The following is a 22,291-nucleotide window of genomic DNA, read 5'->3' as shown; positions in this document are numbered from 1 at the left end:
ATTTTTCTATTTCTATAGAATTTACTATGATTTCATCATACAACTGCAAATATTTCGGCAAGTAAATGGTTAATCATTTGCAGCTTCTTTTTGCAACATAGTAAAAAGAACTACAGAAAAGAACCAACTGTGATTTACCATGAGTCTAAAAAGTGTAGCGACATCTAGTGATAGTTATGAGAATTGCAGTCAATCATCCCATCATCCCACTATGTTGTTTAGTATGTCTCTACAGACGCTGGCAAGACACTGGCAACCCGCACTGACTGCGTATATTTTTACACAACCGACTGACTTTATATAACGTAGTAGTGACTTCTTTTATGTATACTTAACAAGCTGGTGACGTCAGCAGCCATGTGACCCGGAAGTAGTCTGTGTAGTGACACCATGGCATGGCAGCTAGAGGTCCTGAGGAAATAAGTAACCCGCCAAGGCCTATAGGCAGCAGCTGTCATCTGGTCGCCGGGGAATTGTAGCTGCAGATACTCCGTGGGACTTCGTCTTTCTCTACGACAGGACGCATCCGCTCTGAACATGTGAGATCCTTTAGACGAGCTTCGGGCTCCTGCACAGCACGGCAGCTCAGTCTATATAATTTTGTATACGATCATGTTGCTATAAGCTATCAGGTTGTCCATTAGTATAGGATTAGTTCATCCTTGTCATTGTGTATGGACACCGCTCGGAGGCGTCGTGCACATCAATTTATTAGTACTTATGGAAACATCTTTAAAAATCTTACTAAAGGGCATAGGAGTAGCAGGGATTACGATCAGTATACGACTTTATAGCCTGACTTATTAGACTTTCTTGTCCACTTTTGCCATCATATGTGCCCTATATACAGCCATTATTTGTTCTCTTTATTGCGTTGGCCCCATAAGACTGAATGCACATCTACCACACTGGTTATTCAAGGACATTTATGAACACCTTTTAGGCTTCTTCCACACTACAAAATCCTCCGTTTTTAAACATCCGTAGGAAGATCCGTGTGAAAATCAGCTGAAAACGGCAGTAACAAAATTCTACACGTCAGTTAGAAAAGCCCATTATAGTCTATGGGATTTTCTAATATCTGTTATAGTCAGTTATTGATAACGGACGTTAGTTTGTTACGGAAGAAATAGTTCATGAACTATTTCTTCCGTAACAAACTAATGTCCGTTATCAATAACTGACTATAACGGATTCATATGGATATTAGAAAATCCCATAGACTAATGGGATTTTCCAACGGATGTAGAGAATTTTGTTACTGCCGTTTTCAGCTGATTTTCACACGGATCTTCCTACGGATGTTTAAAAACGGAGGATTTTGTAGTGTGAAAGAAGCCTTACTGGTAAGGCTACTTTCACACTGCCGCTGGGCTTCGCCACAAACGGTCGTTAAGGTTCTTTTTATTTTATCCTGCCTTTAATAGACGCTAGTCTGACATCCGTTGTTGTGGCCATTATTCTGCAGGAAGGTAGCTGGAGAAAAAGACCTTGCAAACACAAATTTTTCTCCCGCTATCTTCTAACGGCTGTCATGCTGCTGGGAACAAATGGCAGTAGTTGTCATCCAATGTTTCTCCTGGTTATGCAGTCATACATCAGTTGGTCCCTTTAGGGCTGTAAAATTAAGTACAAAAATAGAAATGCCTTTCAGGTAGTTGTTCTGGTGCAGTGTTTATAGTTGTTGGGATCTGTAAGACCTTATTTACACTGAGTTAAAAATCATTTGTGCAAAGTGCATGGTATCTGTAACATATTGTTTCCAGCATGGATTTGTTTTCAAAGCGACTTGTAACTTTGCAGGTGTGGACATGGACTAGCCTGATTGACTGACTGGGGCTAAGGTTACGTTCACGTATGTGTTAGAGGCTCAGTTTGGGGCTATTTCTGCTCAGGTCCCAAAAAAACTTTTTCACTGTTTCCATTACAGTTCATTTTATTTCCTGTGTACAAAAACATAGTCAACTATGCTATTATGTACCCGCACAAAAATGTATATGTTACAATATGTTTTGTTTTTCATGGCATACAGCAGCATCTCTTTTTGCCCTCTGTTAATGTATCCACTTTTTTTTTTCCACTGTTTTTGCGGCAGTGTCAAACGTATACATTTTATGCTTGTGCAGAAGCTATAAACTATCCCTTGAGTTATAAAGACCTCAGGTTACAATATTTGCATTATAAAATGGTCCAAAGAAAATCCGACCAATCATAGTTGGCATTTCTCTGGTAAAACCCCTACATTACTGAAATGCATGCTGTTCAGTTGTTCCTCTCTACGCTACCGTTTGGCACTACATAGGGCTGCACGATTTGGGGTAAATGTGCGATTATGGAGGTAAATATTGTGATTTTGATATGCAATTGCGATATAATTAACAAATGTTGCCCTCACCCCCAATAATATTTCATATAGCCATTCCACTTACCGTAATTTATCACAGCAATTATCCTCATACTATGAGGGGAATGGCTATATGAAATAAAATAAATGGGGGGGGGGGGGGGGAGCTGGCTATATGAATATGGGGGCATGGGCTAAATGAATATGGGAGAATGGGCTATAGGAGGGTGGGAATGGATATAGGAAGTGAATGGCAATATAAACTGGGGAGAATGAGGAATGATTAAATACCATGAAGTTATTGGATATAAATATTATTTATTTATATAGCACCCTAGGAGGAGGTAGGATGGCTATATAACATGGGGGGGAATGGTTAACAGAAATGAGGGAAGGGCTATATAAAATTCATATAGCAATTTCCCTTATTTCATATAACCATTCTACTCCTATAGCCCATTCTCCTAACTTCATATAACCATTCCCCTCCTATAACCCATTCCCCTCATTTCATATAGCCCATTCCCCTCCTATAGCCGTGAAATTTTGGGATTTGATATGAAATGGGGAGAAATTTACTTAATTCTTTCTCCATTTCATGTCCTGTACCGTGCCTGGCCTTTGCATACATTCTTTGGCGCTGTTCTTTTGTTCTGTGGCTCCCTCCCATGTGGCTGCCATGACAACACCATAGAATGCTGGAAGGAAGTAGCTTTAAATCACTTTCTCCCAGGGCTAGACACTTCTCGGAGGAACAACATTCCTTGCATGCCAGTGTGAGGTGCAGAACTGCGTCATATGCAATTTGGTGTTTGCCCCTCCACTCAGCTGTCCAGAGATTTCCAAACTTACAGCATGGGTAGGGGAAGGCAGAGCGGGCTAGGATGCAGCTCTGCACCTACCTCAGCCCTGTTCAGTTGCCTCCTCGCCCCTCCCTCAGGAGGAGAGGAGGGAAGTCGATTTTCACAGCCCCGCTCCTGCAAAAAAAAACAAAACAAAAAAAAAACACAAGACCAAATAAACCACGTAACAACATAACTGGTCTGACTGCCATAACTACATATAGTATAAAAAACAATATATAAACTACCGTGCATACAAAATCAAATGAACATAATGATATAGTATTTAACTAGAAATAAATATATACACTACAGAAAACCTACAAAACTATAGAAAACCCTACCAAAATCCCTACACTAAAACTGTACCCTCTCCCACACCACCCCTCCTGCACATGGGTCAGAGTCCATACCGTTCGTACACAATGTCCTGTCCCTAACTGACCCATGTCATGTCCCCAAAAGAAAAGCAAAACACCGCCACCCACAAATACACCCTCCCCACCTAGCACTCCTCCCAACCAAATTACACACAAACTTATACATACTAACATATACACACTGAACCAAAACCACCTTAGGCCCAAGTTTGGTCTCCTGTAAGCCCTTCTTACCATATCAGCTTAAAACAAAACAAAAAGCTAGCGTGCACATGCATTAGCCCACCACCAGGAAGAAGGATTGCAGGCTTGATACATCAAAAAAACTATCTACCTATAAATTCAAGTTAGTGCAGGTGACTATGCTGTAAGATTGCCTTTAATATTCGGTAGTATCCCCTTGCAGACACTAGTAGCATCCCCCTTGTAAACAGCAGGGCCCCCTTTAGACATTAGTAGCAAGCCCCCTGTAGACCGCAGCCCCCACCCTTGTAAACAGGTCACCTGCGGCTGTCCTCTGACGGGTGCTGCTGCCCTGTTCTTCCGTCCACATAATGGCGTTCTATGGAGGAGCATGTGACCTATACGTCACTCTGCTTCCTCCGTAGCGTTACGCTGGGGGCAGTGGAGGAGGTGGAGTGATGTGTGTGTCACATACTCCTCCATGGAATGCCATTATGCGGACGGAAGGACGGGGCAGCTGAGCGGCAGCAGGTATCGGATTTGGTATCGGGGACATTGAATGAGTCCCCAATACCAGGGAAATGGGTAGTATCAGCCCCGATACCGATACTAGTATCGGTATCGGGACATCCCTAATTGGTCACAGAGCATTTGATTTTTTGTGCAGGTCACATTTTCTGAAATTTCTCTCTTCACATACACCAAAAAGCTAAGCAAAATCTGGTCTGGTGTAGTTTTCGAGACTTTTCAGTGGCTTTGTGCCTTTTTTGCTCCTTTTCACAAAAAGGCGCAGTTGATAAAACCCTTCAATATCATGTGTATTTCCAAAATCGGTGGATTGCAACTAAAAATCAGCAGAAATGTGTAAACCAATAGGCGCAAAAAAAAAATTCAGATCACGGTGCAAAAAAATGAGTCCTCATACTACCCTGTACGCAGAAAAATAAAGGTATAGGGATGTCACAATCACACACTATCGGTCCAGCAAAGACACTAGAGAGAGTGTGATGGTGCAAGGGTTAAAGCCACCAGACCTCTGGGTATCCACTACTAGTCCCAGCAAGTAACCACATTAACCCTTTGATAAACGTGTTTCACCAGAGCTTCCTTTAGAAAGGTGAGCTCCTATATTTAGAGATCAAAGACTAGAGCTGATTAAACATTTAATCTGATAAAAGGTATCACAGTGCTAGGTATAAACTAAACAAATGACATACAGGTACATAAAATATATAAAGAGTTTAGCAAGGCAAGTTCAGAAAACAAAAATGAAGTCTTTACGGCATAAGGGTATAGCAGTCCTTGTGAGTGAGTCCCCAGCTGTTCTTAGAATGGTCTTGTCAGCTTATGCCACAGGCTTGACCCAAAGGTCGTGTCCAGCATCCCAGTTATATATTGGCTTATTAGGAGCGAAAAACCTCCACTTCCCCCACCACCCCCTCCCCTCCCCTCTGATCCCATGGTGGGGGGGGGGGGGGGGGGGTTGTTGGCATCTGTCTTGCTGGGCCCTTATCTCATTTTGATTTTTGATGGCCAGAGTGCCTGACTTCAAAGGAGGCATAACACGGACACCCCCCCAATAAAACTGGAATACCAGAAACAAATACAGTCTGAATGAACCCTCACCCATGTCGTGGATTAGACACAAATACAAAAATACAGTTATGACACATAAATACAGTTATGACCTTGAGCCTGACAAGGGGTCAAAAGATGACAATTTTAAACCTATTCATTTTCGTGCATGTAGTTGTTGGAGATGCATGTAGATTTTTTACAGAAGTAAGACCAAATCAAACCTATATAACTAGGATATCATTTTAATCGTATGGACCTATAGAATAAAGAAAGTTGTTAGTTTTACCGAAAAATGCACTGCGTAGAAACGGAAGCCCCCAAAATTTACAAAATGGAATTTTTTTTTCTTTAATGTTGTCGCACAATGAATTTTTTCCCGTTTTTGCCGTGGATTTTTTTGTTACATGATTGTTACTGCAAAGTGGAATTGGTGGCACAAAAAATTAGCCATGATATGGAATTTTAGGTGCAAAATTGTAAGGGTTATGATTTTTAAAATGTAAGTCCTTAACCCCTTAACGACGCAGGACATAAATGTACGTCCTGGTGAGGTGGTACTTAGTGCACCAGGACGTACATTTACGTCTTAAGCATAACCGCGAGCATTGGAATGATGCCCGGATCATGCGCGGCAGGTCCCAGCTGCTGATTGCAGCCAGACACCTGCCCGTAATGGCGGACATCCGCGATCCCGCGGATGTCCGCCATTAACCCCTCAGATGCCATGATCACTACAGATCACGGCATCTGCAGCATTTCGGTCATTAAAATGGATGATCGGATCGCCCGCAGCGCTGCCGCGGTGATCCGATCATCCAGCACGGCAGACAGAGGTCCCCTCACCTGGCTCCGCTGCCTTCCCAGCATCTTATGCTCTGATCTGCCTTCCCGCAGACCAGAGTAGAAGATGACTGATAATGCTGATCATGTCCTATACATAGCACTGAGCAGTATTAGCAATCGAATGATTGCTATAAATAGTCCCCTATGGGGACTATTAAAGTGTAAAAATAAAAGTTAAAAAAATGTGAAAAACCCCCTCCCCCAATAAAAACGTAAATTGTCCCTTTTTCCCTATTTCATCCCCAAAAAGTGTTAAAAAAAATAATTTTATATACATGTTTGGTATCGCCGCGTGCATAAATATCTGAATTATTAAAAGAAAATGTTAATGATGATACCGAACGGTGAACGTAGAAAAAAAGTCCAAAATAGCTGCTTATTCCAAAAAAAAAATTATAAAAAATGGATTAAAAGTTTTATATAAGCAAATATGGTATCAATAAAAAGTACAGATCACGGCACAAAAAATGAGCCCTCATACCGCCTCATATACGGAAAAATGAAAAAGTTATAGGTCTTCAAAATAGGGAGACTTTAAACGTACTAATTTGGTAAAGTTAGCAAATTATTATTTTTTTTTTTAGCACAACAGTAATAGAAAAGTACCGTATATACTCGAGTATAAGCCGAGTTTTTCTGCACGATTTTTCGTGCTGAAAACACCCCCCTCGGCTTATACTCGAGTGAACTCCCCCACCCGCAGTGGTCTTCAACATGCGGACCTCCAGAGGTTTCAAAACTACAACTCCCAGCAAGCCAGGGCAGCCATCGGCTGTCCGGGCTTGCTGGGAGTTGTAGTTTTGAAACCTCCGGAGGTCCGCAGGTTGAAGACCACTGCGGCCTTCAACATCATCCAGCCCCCTCTCACCCCCTTTAGTTCTGAGTACTCACCTCCGCTCGGCGCTGGTCCGGTCCTGCAGGGCTGTCCGGTAAGGAGGTGGTCCGGTGAGGAGGTGGTCCGGGCTGCTATCTTCACCGGGGAGGCCTCTTCTAAGCGCTTCGGGCCCGGCCTCAGAATAGTCACGTTGCCTTGACAACGACGCAGATGCGTCGTTGTCTAGGCAACGGCTCTATTCCGGGCCGGAAGCGCGGAGAAGAGGCGCCCCCGGTGAAGATAGCAGCCCGGACCACCTCCTCACCGGACCACCTCCTCACCGGACCACCTCCTTACCGGACAGCCCTGCAGGACCGGACCAGCGCCGAGCGGAGGTGAGTACTCAGAACTAAAGGGGGTGAGAGGGGCTGGATGATGTTGAAGGCCGCAGTGGTCTTCAACCTGCGGACCTCCGGAGGTTTCAAAACTACAACTCCCAGCAAGCCCGGACAGCCGATGGCTGCCCGGGCTTGCTGGGAGTTGTAGTTTTGAAACCTCTGGAGGTCCGCATGTTGAAGGCCGCAGTGGTCTTCAACCTGCGGACCTCCGGAGGTTTCAAAACTACAACTCCCAGCAAGCCCGGACAGCCGATGGCTGCCCGGGCTTTTTGGGAGTTGTAGTTTTGAAACCTCTGGAGGTCCGCAGGTTGAAGACCACTGAGGGCGAATGATGAGAAGAGGATGATGAAGGGGGGGGGGTGTGGGGATGATGAAGGGGGGTGGGGATGATGAAGGGGGGGGGGGGTGTGGGATGATAAGGGGATGTGTGGGATGATGACAAGGGGATGATGAAGGGGGGATGTGTGGGATGATAAGGGGATGTGTGGGATGATGACAAGGGGATGATGAAGGGGGGATGTGTGGGATGATGACAAGGGGATGATGAAGGGGGGATGTGTGGGATGATAAGGGGATGTGTGGGATGATGACAAGGGGATGATGAAGGGGGGATGTGTGGGATGATGACAAGGGGATGATGAGGATGTTAATGACGGGTCTGGATGATGACAGGGGGGGATGAGGTATTTCCCACCCTAGGCTTATACTCGAGTCAATAACTTTTCCTGGGATTTTGGGTTGAAATTAGGGGTCTCGGCTTATACTCGGGTCGGCTTATACTCGAGTATATACGGTATGTTGTTATGGGTATTATTTTAATCGTATTGACCCAAAGAATAAAGAACACATGTCATTTTTACCGTAAATTGTACAGCGTGAAAACAAAACCTTTCAAATTTAGCAAAATTGCTGTTTTCTTTTTAATTTCACCACACAAATAGTATCTTTTTTTGTTGCGCCATACATTTCATGGTAAAGTAAGTGATGGCATTACAACGGTCAACTGGTCATGCAAAAAACAAGCCCTCATACTAGTCTGTGGATGAAAATATAAGAGTTAGGATTTTTTGAAGGCGAGGAGGAAAAAACAAAAATGTAAAAATAAAATTGTCTGCGTCCTTAAAGGGGTTCTCCGGTGCTTAGACATCTTATCCCCTATCCTTTGGGGACCTCCGTGATCTTGCACGTGGCACTCTGTTTGTAATCAGTCCCCGGAGCATGTTTGCTCCGGGACTGATTACCAGCGACCACAAGGCGGGCGGCGTGTGACTTCATGCCCCCGTGTGACGTCACGCTCCGCCCCTCAATGCAAGCCTAGGGGAGGGGGTGTGACAGCTATCACGCCCCCTCCCGTAGGCTTGCATTGAGGGGCGAAGCGTGACGTCACACGGGGGCATGACGTCAAACGCCACCCGCCCTGTGGTCACCGGTAATCAGTCCCGGAGCGATTACAAATGGGGTGCCGCATGCAAGATCACGGGGGTCCCCAGCGGCGGGACTCCCGCGATCAGGCATCTTATCCCCTATCCTAAGCATTGGAGAACCTCTTTAAGGCCCAAATGGGCTGAGTCCTTATGGGGTTAAAGGGATTATCCAGGAAAAAACTTTTATGTATCAACTGGCTCCAGAAAGTTAAACAGATTTGTAAATTACTTGTATTAAAAAATCTTAATCCGTTCAGTACTTATGAGCTGATGAAGTTTAGTTGTTCTCTGATGATGCGTGTCTCGGGAACCGCCCAGTTTAGAAGCAAATTCCCATAGCAAACATCTTCTACTCTGTGCAGTTCCCGAGACAAGCAGAGATGTCAGCAGAGAGCACTGTTGCGAGACAGAAAAGAACAACTCAACTTTAGCAGCTGATAATTATCGAAAGAATTAAGATTTTTTAATAGAAATAATTTACAAATCTGTTTACCTTTCTGGAGCCAGTTGATATAAAAAAAAAAGTTTTTCCTGGAATACCCCTTTAACACCTTAAGGACGCAGCCCTTTTTCGCAATTCTGACCGTCACTTTACGAATTAATAACGCAAAAACGCTTTTACCCAATATTCTGATTCTGAGACTGTTTTTTCGTGACATATTCTACTTTATTTTTGGTGGTAAATTTTCGGCGTTACTTGCATCCTTTTTTGGTGAAAAATCCCAAAATTTCATGACAATTTATTTTTCTTCACAAATACAATGTCAACTTTGTGTTGGCATCATAAAATGGACATATTTTTGCTTTTTGCAAAAAATTAGAGGGCTTCAAAGTAGAGCAGCAATTTTCAAAAATGTAATGAAAATTGCTAAATCTGAAGGGACAGATGTTACACAACTACAACTCCCAGCATGCCTGGGCAGTCCGGGCATGCTGAGAGTTGTAGTTTGGCAACATCTGGAGGGCTACCGCCATGGCAACCCCCTGTCCTGCGCATCCATTGGTCAGAACTCCGTTTTGACTAATGGCAGGGGATAGGAGGAGATCGCAGCTCTGCGACCTCACTCCTATCCCTTAGGCTGATCGGGGCTGTTGCTGACAACTCCAATCAGCCCTATTTTCCGGGTGATCGGCTCACCAGAGACCCGATCAGCCCGGAATTGGAGAAAATCGCATGTCTGAATTGACATGCGATTTTCTCCGATCGCCGACATGGGGGGGGTCTCAGGACCCCCCTGGGTGATGTGCCGGGGTGCCTGCTGAATAATTTCAGCAGGCATCCGGCTCCGGTCCCCAACCGGCTAGCGGTGGGGACCGGATTTCCCACGGGCGTATGGATACGCTCTCGGTCCTTAAGGACTCGGAATGCAGGGCGTATCCATACGCCCTGTGTCCTGAAGAGGTTAATGGGTTAAAGTCCCATAGGAAAGTCTATGGGAAATATGTTACTGCATAACTTCCAAATGGCTGGATATATGTTGATAAAATTCACATATTACTTATATGTCCCTTAAAAATATAGGATACATAAATTAACCCTTAACTACCCCCATTTGTGAAGGTCGGGGTCGGCTTTTGTTCAAAGTCTCATGCAAATCTATGGGGAATGTATGTTCTGGCATAACTTCTGTATGGCTGGAGATATTTCGATAATACCTGGTCACATGTTACTTATATGTCAAATTAGGGCTGGGCGGCATACGGGTTCATACCAAATACCGACATTTTTGTCCTGCACGATATGAATTTAACGTGTGTTAAAGTTTATTTTGTTTACCTTTTTAGAGCCTGGGCATAGGGATACAGCGTACAGTATAGAGTGTCAGCGGCGGCGGCCCGCAACAAACAGGAGGACGAAGAGGGCAGTGCTTGTGGGTGATATTTGAATATTTACCCTGATGGGGACAGCGCAGTGCTGGGCTAATAATAAAAACCGTGGGGGGGAAATACCGTGGAACCGCCATAAGTTACAAAAATACTGTGATACACATATTTGGTCATACCGCCCAGCCCTATGTCAAATAAAAATATATGATGGTTAAATTAACACTTATATAAAAGATGCGTTTTTGTTTCAAGTCCCATGCAAGTATATGGGACTTCCAGTACCTTACTCCACAAGCTCCGCTCTGCTTCTCCTTGTGAATGTGTCAGTCTGGTTTACATGCCACACATGCCACGCCCCATCTCACAAAGACACGCCTGCTGTTTAAGTCACACCCCTTTTTTATAGTCTACCCTTTTTGTGCATCGGTCTGGCTTTCAAACACAACCTCTTCCACAAAGCCACATCCCCTTTTATTTTTGACTTACAATATCTTCATCGCAACTCAGTCCCACCTGAGGATGGGATGGGATATGACAACAATGTATGAGGATGGGATATGAAGTCAAAAGCTTCCTCCTTTGTTGATTTTCCTCTCCAACAAGGATTAGGAAGGAAAAACCGGGCAACGCTGGGTACTCAGCAAGTTAGAACTATATGCACCAAAATTAGTATATTCCTCTGAGCCCTCTAACTTTTTTTTATTTTTCCACAAAAGGGACTATATGAAGGCTCATTTTTGGCACAGTGATCTGTACTTTTTATCGGTACCCTTTTTGTTTTGTACCCTTATATTTTATTAGTTTGGACATTTACGCACGCTGTGGTACCACATAGCATTTTTTTTTAATTATTTTATTTTAAAAATGGTAAAAGGGGGGTATTCAAACTTTAAGGAAGGGGTTAATTCACTGTTAACTTAGGTGCTTTAACATGCAATCTTTTTATTGCATATACTAATCAATGCTATACCAAAGCATAGCATTGATCATTATCAGTGCTCTGCTGCTTCAGCCTGCATGGCTGGCCGGAAGAAGCAGAAAACCGATCGGAGGGCGAGGAGGCAGGTATGGGCCCTCCCGCCATCCTTTCAGCCGATCGGTACATTGCGGTTTTACTTTTGTTTTAGAGGGTTAATGCCGGGCATTGGCCTGATCGGAGTTTCCTCGCATTAATCCTGGGTCCTGGCTGCTTATAACAGTCAGGGCCCATGGAGTTTGAAGTGTGCTCAGCTTGTGAGCACACTTCAAACCCCAGTAACGTGACCAAGGGCATACAGGTATGCCCTTGGTCTAAAACAGGTTAAACATTTATTTAAAATATATATATATATATATATATATATATATATATATATATATATAATAATATTATATTATATTATATTATATTATGAAAATTACCCCTATACCATAAAAGCACATACCCCAGAACAATGGCACAGGGAAAATCCATACAATCAAAATAAAAGATGACTATTAGGAACCACACTCCAATTCCAGTAGGATATTTTATCCAACCTCACAGTAACAGTAAATCACCAATCAAAAAGGAATGTTACAGTGCAAATCTATTACCTGGATTGGACCATTGTTCTGGGATGTGTGTTTTTTATGGGATAGGGGTCATGTCTAGAGATGAGCGAATTTACAGTAAATTCGATTCGTCACGAACTTCTCGGCTCAGCAGTTGATGACTTATCCTGCATAAATTAGTTTAGCTTTCAGGTGCTCCCGTGGGCTGGAAACGGTGGATACAGTCCTAGGAGACTCTTTTCTAGGACTGTATCCACCTTTTCCAGCCCACCGGAGCACCTGAAAGCTGAACTAATTTATGCAGGATAAGTCATCAAATGCCGAGCTGAGAAGTTCGTGACGAATCGAATTTACTGTAAATTCGCTCATCTCTAGTCATGTCCATGTCTTTTTTTGTTAGTGCTTTTTTTAAAAATATATTCAATAAACATATTTTGAACCCCTTGGGGGTTGAGACAATTTTGACCTTAAGGACCAGAGCATTTTTTTTACACATCTGTCACTGTCACTTTAAGCATTAATAACTCTGGGATGCTTGTAATTAGGGATCGACCGATTATCAGTTTGGCCGATATTCATGATTTTGGACGTTATCGGCAATTACCTTGCCGATAATGCCCTGCCCCCCCACCCCACCGCCGCTGCCCCATTGCCTCCCCCATCCCCGGTTTTATAATTGCCTGTTCCCGGGGTCTGGGGCCTGCGCTACTTCTGGCTCCTGCTGCGTCCTCTGTTACTGTGCGCTGCGCAGCGCAATGACGAGTGACGTCCTCACGCGACATCACCGGCAGTGCGCACAGTGACAGCGTAGGACGGGAGCCAGAAGTAGTGCGGACCCCGGGAACAGGTAATTATAAAACCGGGGATGCAATGGGGCAGCGTGCGGTGGGGGTCAGCAGCGGTGGTTGGGAAGACCCCCGGACAGGCAGGGGGAGAGAAGTGGGTAGCGACGGCAGTCTCTGGCCCAGCAAAAGCAGCTGCAGTTCATTGATTTAAAGCACCCGCTTTAAATCAATGATCTGCAGCTGCTTCGCCGGGGGGGGGGGTGGGGGTGGGGTGGAGAAATAGCTGGCAACTTATACCGGAATATCGGTATAAGTTATCGGCTGTCGGCCTGAAAGGCCACAGATTATCGGTATCGGCCCTAAAAAAAATCGATCCCTACTTGTAATTATGAATTTGATTCATAGATTTTTTTTTTTTTCATGACATATTCTACTTTATGTTGTAAAATTTTGCACTTTTATAATTTTGAAGCTCTCTGCTTGTAAGGAAAATAGACATACCAAATATATTATATATTGATTCACATAAACAGTATGTCTACTTTCTGTTGACATGTTTTTACTTTTGGAAGACATTAGAGGGCTTCAAATTTCAGCAGCAATTTTTCAAGTAAATTTCAAAATCTGATTATTTTTTTTCATGGACCAGATCAGTTTTGAAGTGAATTTGAGGATCTTTGTTAAAAATACCCCATAATGGACCCAATTATGAAAACTGCACCCCTCAATGTATTCAAAATTACATACAGAAAGTTTAACCCTTTAGGTGTTTCACAAGAATAGCAGCAAAGTGGAGGCGAAAATTCAAAATCTTCATTGTTTTACACTAACATGTTCTGGTAGATCCATATTTTTTACAAGGGATAAAAGGAGAAAAGCACCCCAAAATTTGTAACCCTATTTTTCTCGACTAAGGAAATACCTCATATGTGGATGTAAAGTGCTCTGTGGGATGCACTAGAGGGCTCAGAAAAGGAGCGACAATGGATTTTGAAGAGCAAATTTTGCTGAAATGGTTTTTGCGGGTCATGTCACATTTAGAAAGCCCCTATGGTGCTGAAACAGCGAAAAACACCCCACATGGTATATTATTTGGGAATCTACACCCTTCAAGGAACGTAACAAGTGGTACAGTGAGCCTTAAAGGAGTACTCTAGTGCAGAGTATTCCTGCTCCGTCCTGCCCAGGCTGCAAAATAAATGAAAATGAACCATCACTCACCTCCCTGGGTTCCCGCGGAGCGTCGCTACAGCTGATCTGTCCTCCGGTCCATCCTCTTCATACTTCCGGGTGTAACAAAGCGTCACATGGCGCTCAGCCTATTGCTGGCCGAGGCAGAACGAAAGTCTATGGGAAGGGGACGCGACGTCACGAGGGGCGGCCCTGAACATGGAAGCCTGCTCACACATCGTTTGGAACAATAACTTCCGGACGCTGGAAGGCGGCGCTCCGACAGCAAGGTAACGGAGTACCCCTTTAAGCAAAAGACAAACACAATGAAAACAAAGTTTTATAAAAAAAAAAAAAAACGTATTCATTTAATTTTAAGTTTTTCCAATGGTTTACAGCTTCAGTCTTGAACTATTGACCCTCCATACCCTTCACTTATAAAAGTGTCTCTAGTCCTGCAAAAAACATATTTACTTAATCCCTTATCAGTGAGAGGCTAGGTTACCCATGGGTTCCCTGGAACAGCAGAACACAACACTAAGGAAAGTATAAGTATTGCCGCTCCTAATTGTGCGTTGCGTGCCATATAGTGAAGCACATGAAAAGCATGCTTCTTCACGGTCACTTAACGTGTTTGTTTTGCGGTTACGTGAGGCACTGCATGCATTGGTCTTTATTCTTACAGTAGAGAAGTCATTAATTATGAATTGGGGCATTTAAACTTGCTTTTGTTTTTTTTTATTCCAATCTAAATTTAGTAGGAGTCGGAGTCGGTGCATTGTTTGCCGACTCAGACTCCAGGTACCCAAAATTGTCAGACTCCGACTCCACAGTCCTGCACATGGCACACTATTTGGAAAACTATAACAAGGAACATAACAAGGGGTGCAGTGAGCATTTACACCCTACTGGCGTTTGACAGATCTTTGTGACAGTGGGCTGTGCAAATGAAAAATTACATTTTTCATTTTCACGGACCACTGTTCAAAAATCTGTCAGTCATCTGTGGGGTGTTAAGGCTCACTATACCCCTTATTAAGTTCCGTGAGGGGTGTAGTTTCAAAAATGGGGTAATTTTTTTTTGTGTTTGTCAGAACCGCTGTAACCAGCAGCCACCCTTGTGCAAATCACCAGTTTAGGCCTCATATGTACATAGTGAGCCATGCACTGAGCCATGTTGTGCGCCTCGCAAAGCATTTTATGTCCACATATGGGGTATTTCCATACTTGGGAGAAATTGTTACAAATTATGTTTTTTTTTTTTTTTTTTTACCTCTTATGAAAATGAAAAGTATGGGGCAACACCAGCATATTAGTGTAAAAAAATAAAAAAATTATTGGGAGGAGAACCAGTACATATACAGTTTCTCATGGATCAGTATAATTATTAAGCCCTATTTAGTTTTGTCAAAGTTAAATGCATTCGTTAAGTCCGTCCGGTACCAGACATTTTAGTTTATAAATCCAGAATGCTTCCCACCTATTTAAGGCGACTTGTCTGTTCTCTTGGTCTTCTTGTATTTGTTCGATCGGAGTGATACTGAGGTATGAATAATTCTTGTTGTGTTCCTCTGATAAATGTCTTGAGACGCTGTGTTTGATATAGCCAATGTTGCAGTTGTGTCTGTAAAGAAAAGGATAAGGGGGCTCAACCCAATAAATGTGATTTGGGTGCTACTCATTGATAAAAAAAATGACAATTCAGAAAATAGAGACTTCACTAAAACACAGTAGCACACCAATAAATCATCAAATCCAATTTTATTCAAGACAGAAAAAATGTTTACACAAAGAAAGATCAAATTGCACACACAGTGGTTTACCAATTAATGACAAAAAACCACTGGGCTGGAAGTCAACCGGTCTCTTCGCCATTGAGAGAGTGCGCGCTGCCGTTTAACTCCATATGAAGACTCAGAACTGGACACCAGCTGGAGGGTTATAAGGCAATCCCCCGCTGGCTGAGGACTTCAATTCTTCAAGGGGCATACCCATATGGTTTGTTATATCCCCTTTGATTGAGAGCATATCTGGCAGTATTGGAGAGGAATTATAAGTAATCTCTGACTGTCTGATGGGTCATTGGACTCTGGCATATATTTTATTAACTCTTGATGTTCTGTTAAACTCCCCTGATGACGTAGCTTAAAAAGGCGACAAACGCGTTGGATGAACTAGTCACCAGATATGGATGACTAAGGGAGTAATTCTAACTATTTGATTTGCAGTAATTATACTGAAATAAAATTGGGAGTTGCTTTTGTCTTAACATTATAGCACTCCCTAGATATATCTTAACAGCTCTCTTTTCTTGTTTTGGTATCTTCTAACAAAATACAAGCACAATATTCACATGTGTTGCTTTTACTAATTTTAAGAATGGAAATAAGTTATATTTTAGGCACCTCTTTCACTGGTATTGGTCAGCTGGTGATTTATATAAAAAAAAAAAAAAAAAAAACAGATTTAAAAACATTTAAAATCCTGGCTCGCAAAAGCCAGTGCACATTCTAGGAGAGGGGCCATGAACCCCCTTACCTAAACTGACACCCATCCTCATATGCTATAGATGAAATCAATAGTTGGATATATATCCAATCTCCAATACTCCAATCTATATATAGATATGCAGTGCAGTAATCAATCATATAACTCATAAAGTGCAAAATAGGTATACAATATATCATATAAAGTGACTAAATACAAAAAGTAACCTACTAATATCCAAGTCACAATGATAGAACATTATCTTTAGGTGCATTTTTTTTAATACTTGACACTCCTGAGGAAGTTGCCATTTAGGCAACGGAACGCGTGGGGTTTTTGGTGACCCTGTCCTCCCTTGATTTGGCACAATATTCAGTGTACTAGCATTACTCCAGTCTAAGATGCTTGCTTTTGACCATGGAAATCTTGATGTGCAAGTATTAGAACATTATCTTTAGGTGTATTTTTTTTTTTTTTTATCTATCATTGTGAATTGGTTACTAGTAGGTTACTTTTTGTATTGCGTAGAAATTAGTCACTTTATATGATATATTGTATAACTATTTTGCACTTAGAGTTATATGATTACTGCATATCTATATATATCTACTATTGATTTCATCTATAGCATATGAGGACGGGTGTCAGTTTAGGTGAGGGGGTTCATGGCCCCTTTCCTAGGTGGTGCACTGGCTTTTGCGAGCCAGGATTTTAAATGTTTTTTTAATGTTTTTTTTTATTTTTTTTTGTCATTAATTGCTAAACCAATATGTGTGCAATTTGATCTTTCTTTGTGTTACATTTTTTTCTGTCTTGAAATGATTTATTGGTGTGCTACTGTGTTTCAGTGAAGTCTTTCTCTATTTTTTTGAATTTCAGTTGTGTCTGTGGCCATTTAGTCTCTTCCTGAGTGTTTGGGCCGTCCTCCCAATATAATGGAGGCAGCAATGACATTCATTAAGATATACCACATGTGTGCATCCACAGTTCATATTTGTTTTTATGTTGAATTCTGTAGGGGTGAATGTTTTCCTGCCATGTGTTCTACTCCTGCAACACAAACAGCCTTTGTTTACACATTTGTACGCTCCTGGTGAAAGGGTGGAGGTTTTCATAATCTTAATTTTCTCAGGCGAATTGGGGCTAAAACGTTTTTAATGGTTTGAACCCTTCTAAAGGTTAAACCCGGTCTTTTGGGGATGAGGTTTTTGAGGATGGGGTCCAACAGAAGTAGTCCCCAGGGTTTCTCAAGATTTTTCCTAATCTCAGGACCCCACCCAGGCATTTGCACGGGATAAGCAGGCATTCCGGTCCGATCCCTGTCCGGCTAGCGTTGGGGATCGAAATTCCCATGGGCGTACAGGTATACCCTTGGTCCTTAACTACCAGGGCGCAAGGGCGTACCCATACAACCGTGATCCCTAACAGGTTAAGCTTGAACTAGAGGTTACTTTTTTCAGGTAGTACATGTAAGGGATGGAGATATATATATACACATACACACACACACACACATACTGGGAGTTGTAGTTTTGCAACAGTGGGAGGCTACCTGGTTGGGAAAACCCTGCCATAGAAGGAGCACATGGACCTCTTTATACGTGACCCCACATACAAACCATAGACTGAGGTACTATTATTAGACGGAGGTACTACTATTAGCATGGAGTTTTTCATTTCAGATTAATTCAATTCACGTATTTATTTAACTAAAAAATTCTGATAATTAAATTTTACAAAAACCTATATTAAAAAAAAGTAGACAGGGCAATGCATTTTTGGTTTTTGGATTTCGGCCAAGCACAGCCTAAATTTTGGTTTTGGCCCAAAACTTCCCATTCGGTGCATCCTTAGTATTTACTAATTTTCCTTGTCACCCACAACGGCACCCTTTGAGAGACCGCCTCCTCATCCTCAGGACAGGAACATGAACCAATTTGCATATAAGGATGGAACCGGACCCTTCTTCCCAGTTCTGTTAACTGTCCTGTGGAGGAATGGGACGGGATCTCCATTCTTTAAATGCTTACTTTCTTCCAAAGTGTACCTGTCAGATCCCAAAAAAAAAACCCAGATAGATAGATATAGATAGATATAGATATATATATATATACCGTATTTATCGGCGTATAACACGCACTTTTTAGGCTAAAATTTTTAGCCTAAAGTCTGTGTGCGTGTTATACGATGATACACCCCCAGGAACGGCAGGGGGAGAGAGGCCGTCGCTGCCCGCTCCTCTCCCCCTGCCTTTCCTGGGGTCTAGAGCGCTGCTGCCGGCCCTTCTCACCCACTGGCTATCGGTGCCGCTGCCCGTTCTGTCCCCCTGACTATCGGTGCCGGCGCCCCATTGCCGGCGCCGATAGCCAGGGGGAGAGAAGTGGCGCCGACAGCCAGGGGGAGAGAAGGGGCAGCAGCACCCATTGCCGGCGCAACTGCTTCGTTGCCTCCCCCCATCCCCGGTGGCATAATTACCTGAGTCGGGTCCGCGCTGCTGCAGGCCTCCGGCGTGCGTCCCTGGCGTCGTTGCTATGCGCTGAACGGCGTGGAGCATGACGTCAGTGCGCCGCGCCGTGCATAGCAACGACGCAGGGGACGCACGCCGGAGGCCTGCAGCAGCGCGGACCCGACTCAGGTAATTATGCCACCGGGGATGGGGGGAGGCAACGGGGCAGCGGCGCCGGCAATGGGTTCCGCTGCCCCTTCTCTCCCCCTGGCTGTCGACGCCGCTTCTCTCCCCCTGGCTATCGGTGCCGGCACCGATAGTCAGGGGGACAGAACGGGCAGCGGCGCCGATAGCCAGGGGGTGAGAAGGGCCGGCAGCAGCGCTCTAGACCCCAGGGAAGGCAGGGGGAGAGAAGCGGGCAGCGACGGCCTCTCTCCCCCTGCCTTTCCTGGGGGTATATCGGGGTATACACGCGCACACACGCACCCTCATTTTACCATGGATATTTGGGTAAAAAACTTTTTTACCCCGATAAATACGGTATATATATATTTTATATATCACTCAGTACTTAATCCTGACCATGTACATCTATTATTTTGTGTCTAGCACCTTTTATTTATTATTTTATTACACTTTTTTAATTTAGCTCACTAGTCTGAATTCCTCTCAAAGGGAGGGGGTGTGGCCTCACTCTGCAGGTCTCCGCCCCCTCCCTCAGTATGCTGTCTGCTCACATCTCTCCTAGCATTAGCAAAACTACAACTTCCAGCTTGTCCTTGATGGTAGTGGGACCAAGCTGACAGTAGGAGGAATTTTCCTCCAGCTGTGAGCCCTCAGGAAGTGGGTCCATGACGCATGGACACAGCAGGACTAGTATGTGTCCAAGCAGGCAGGGGGGGCAGTTGTTTGACTGGCTTTTTCAGTATGAAATACTGAACATTTTCTAATGAAAGCAATTGCGAAACTTATTGGTTTTGCATGCTTTACAACGTATCAAAAGTATTTATATCGGACAGTGCCCATTTTAAGAATGGGGACTATGGGGGGCCAGGTCAAACTTGAACTTACGGGGTACCTCTGCGGCATAAGTCCTTTTTCAGGAGGCCGTACCGCAAGCCTGGTGCATCTCTCCCTGCAGATGAATGTGTGAGTGGAGCCTACCGTAATTTCCGACGGAAAATGTAGAAGGTCTTATTAACCCCTTAAGGATGCAGGTTTTTGCATTTTCATTTTTTCCTCATCACCTTCTAAAAATCATAACGCTTTAAATTTTGCACATAAAATTCCATATGATGGCTTATTTTTTGCGCCACAAATTCTACTTTGCAGTGACATTAGTCATTTTACCAAAAAATCCACGGCAAAACGGAAAAAAATTCATTGTGCAACAAAATTGAAGAAAAAATGCCATTTTGTAACTTTTGGGGGCTTCTGTTCTGTTTTTCGATAAAAATGACACATTATCTTCTGCAGGCCCATACAGATAAAATGATACCCTACTTATATAGGTTTGATTTTTACTTACTTCTGAAAAAATCATAACTACATGCAGGAAAATTTATATGTTAAAAATTCTCATCTTCTGACCCCCTATAACTTTTTAATTTTTCTGCGTACGGGCCGGTATGAGAGCTCATTTATTGCGCCATAATCTGAAGTTTTTATCGGTACCATTTTTGTATTGATCGGACTTTTTGATCGCTTTTTATTCATTTTCTCATGATATAAAACGTGACCAAAAATACGCTATTTTGAACTTTGGAATTTTTTTGCACGTACGCCAATGACCGTGTGGTTTAATTAACAATATATTTTTATAGTTTGGACATTTACGCACGTATGTCACATACCACATATGTCTTTATTTTTATTTATTATTTTTTTAAATGGGAAAAGCGGGGTGATTCAAACTTTTTATTAGGGAAGGGGTTAAATGACTTACCATATACCATATACCATATATATATTATATTATATTATATTATATTATATTTTTTCACTTTTTATTTTTAATTTTTTTGCACTGTTATAGCTCCCATAGGGGGCCGGGAAGCTTTCACTTTCATTTTAGACGTTGCGATAATAGGTGTTTTTGTTTTTGTGTTGTTTACGATCAAAGGGTTAATAGTGCGCGGCACAAGGATCGGTGCCGCACGATATTAGCCCAGGGTTCCGGCTATCATTAGCCGCCGGGACCGACCTGGTATAATGCGGGGTCAGGGCTTGACCCCGTTTTAATGACCGGGCGTACATGTACGCCCTACGTCCTTAAGAGGTTAAAGTTGTGAAAGCTACAATGAATATTGAGGAAATATAGTAACATAGTTCATAAGGTTGAATGCCTTCTCGCAGACCAGAGCAGAAGATGACCGATAACACTGATCAGTGCTATGTCCTATACAAAGCACTGAACAGTGTTGGCAATCGTATGATTGCTATAAATAGTCCCCTATGGGGACTATTAACCTCTTAAGGACCCATGACGTATGCATATGTCATCACACCCTGGGTCTTAAGGACCCATGAAGTATGCATACGTCATGGTCTTTTCCTGGTCTCCGCCGCTCACCCGGCGGAGATCGGAAGCGGATCCCTGCTGAAATCCTTCAGCAGGGATCCAGGGCAAACGCCGAGGGGGGCCATGTAGGCCCCCCATGTCGGCGATCGCCGCAAATCGCAAGGGAAATCGACCTTGCGATCTGCGGCGATACTGGGCTGATCGGGTCTCTGGGACCCGACCGCCCGGTAATGTTGCATGATCCCGGCTGTCACAGCCAGCCAGGACCATGATTAGGTATAGGAGCGAGGTGGCAAGCCTGCCACATCCGATCCCCTGCGATCCGTCGGTTAACTAACCGACCAATCGCAAGAGGGGGGGGGGGGGGGGCGGTTACTTCCTCCCGTCCTGCCCGGCCCCTGGAAGTCCGAAGAGGATGGGAGGAAGACCGGAGGACGCGGCGGGGGACGGGGGAGTGCTGGGGCCCGGCCCCGGTACTTACCTCGTCCCTGAAGACCCGGATCCCGGCGAGGAAGATGGCGGCTGCGGCGGCGACATGTGAGTGGATCTTCAGCCGCGGTCGAGCCCTTTACAGCAATGCACGTCGCCGTAAAGCGACATGCATTACTGTATTGGGACCCTGTATACTACAACTCCCAGCATGCCCAGACAGCCCTTGGCATCTGGGCATGCTGGGAGTTGCAGTTTTGCAACATCTGGAGGTCCGCAGTTTTGGG

General features: G+C 43.7%; 1 protein-coding gene across 4 annotated transcripts in view; it reads left to right on the top strand.

Annotated features, from left to right (window-relative positions):
• The first annotated feature begins 238 nt into the window (after window positions 1-238).
• The window catches only part of SLC39A9 (solute carrier family 39 member 9), a 255,502-nt gene continuing 233,449 nt past the window's right edge, over window positions 239-22,291 (top strand). For 2 of the 4 annotated variants that reach the window (XM_056545278.1, XM_056545277.1), the window contains exon 1: window positions 239-539. The gene's annotated coding sequence lies outside the window, so the exon portion shown is untranslated. The remainder of the gene's footprint in view (window positions 540-22,291) is intronic. The other 2 variants (XM_056545280.1, XM_056545279.1) reach the window with 2 other exon arrangements.

This window comes from Hyla sarda, chromosome 11 (assembly GCF_029499605.1).
Source record: "Hyla sarda isolate aHylSar1 chromosome 11, aHylSar1.hap1, whole genome shotgun sequence".
Classification (NCBI taxonomy): Eukaryota; Metazoa; Chordata; class Amphibia; order Anura; family Hylidae; genus Hyla; species Hyla sarda.
Note: the sequence above shows the minus strand (reverse complement) of the source record. Positions and strands in the feature narration are given on the sequence as shown.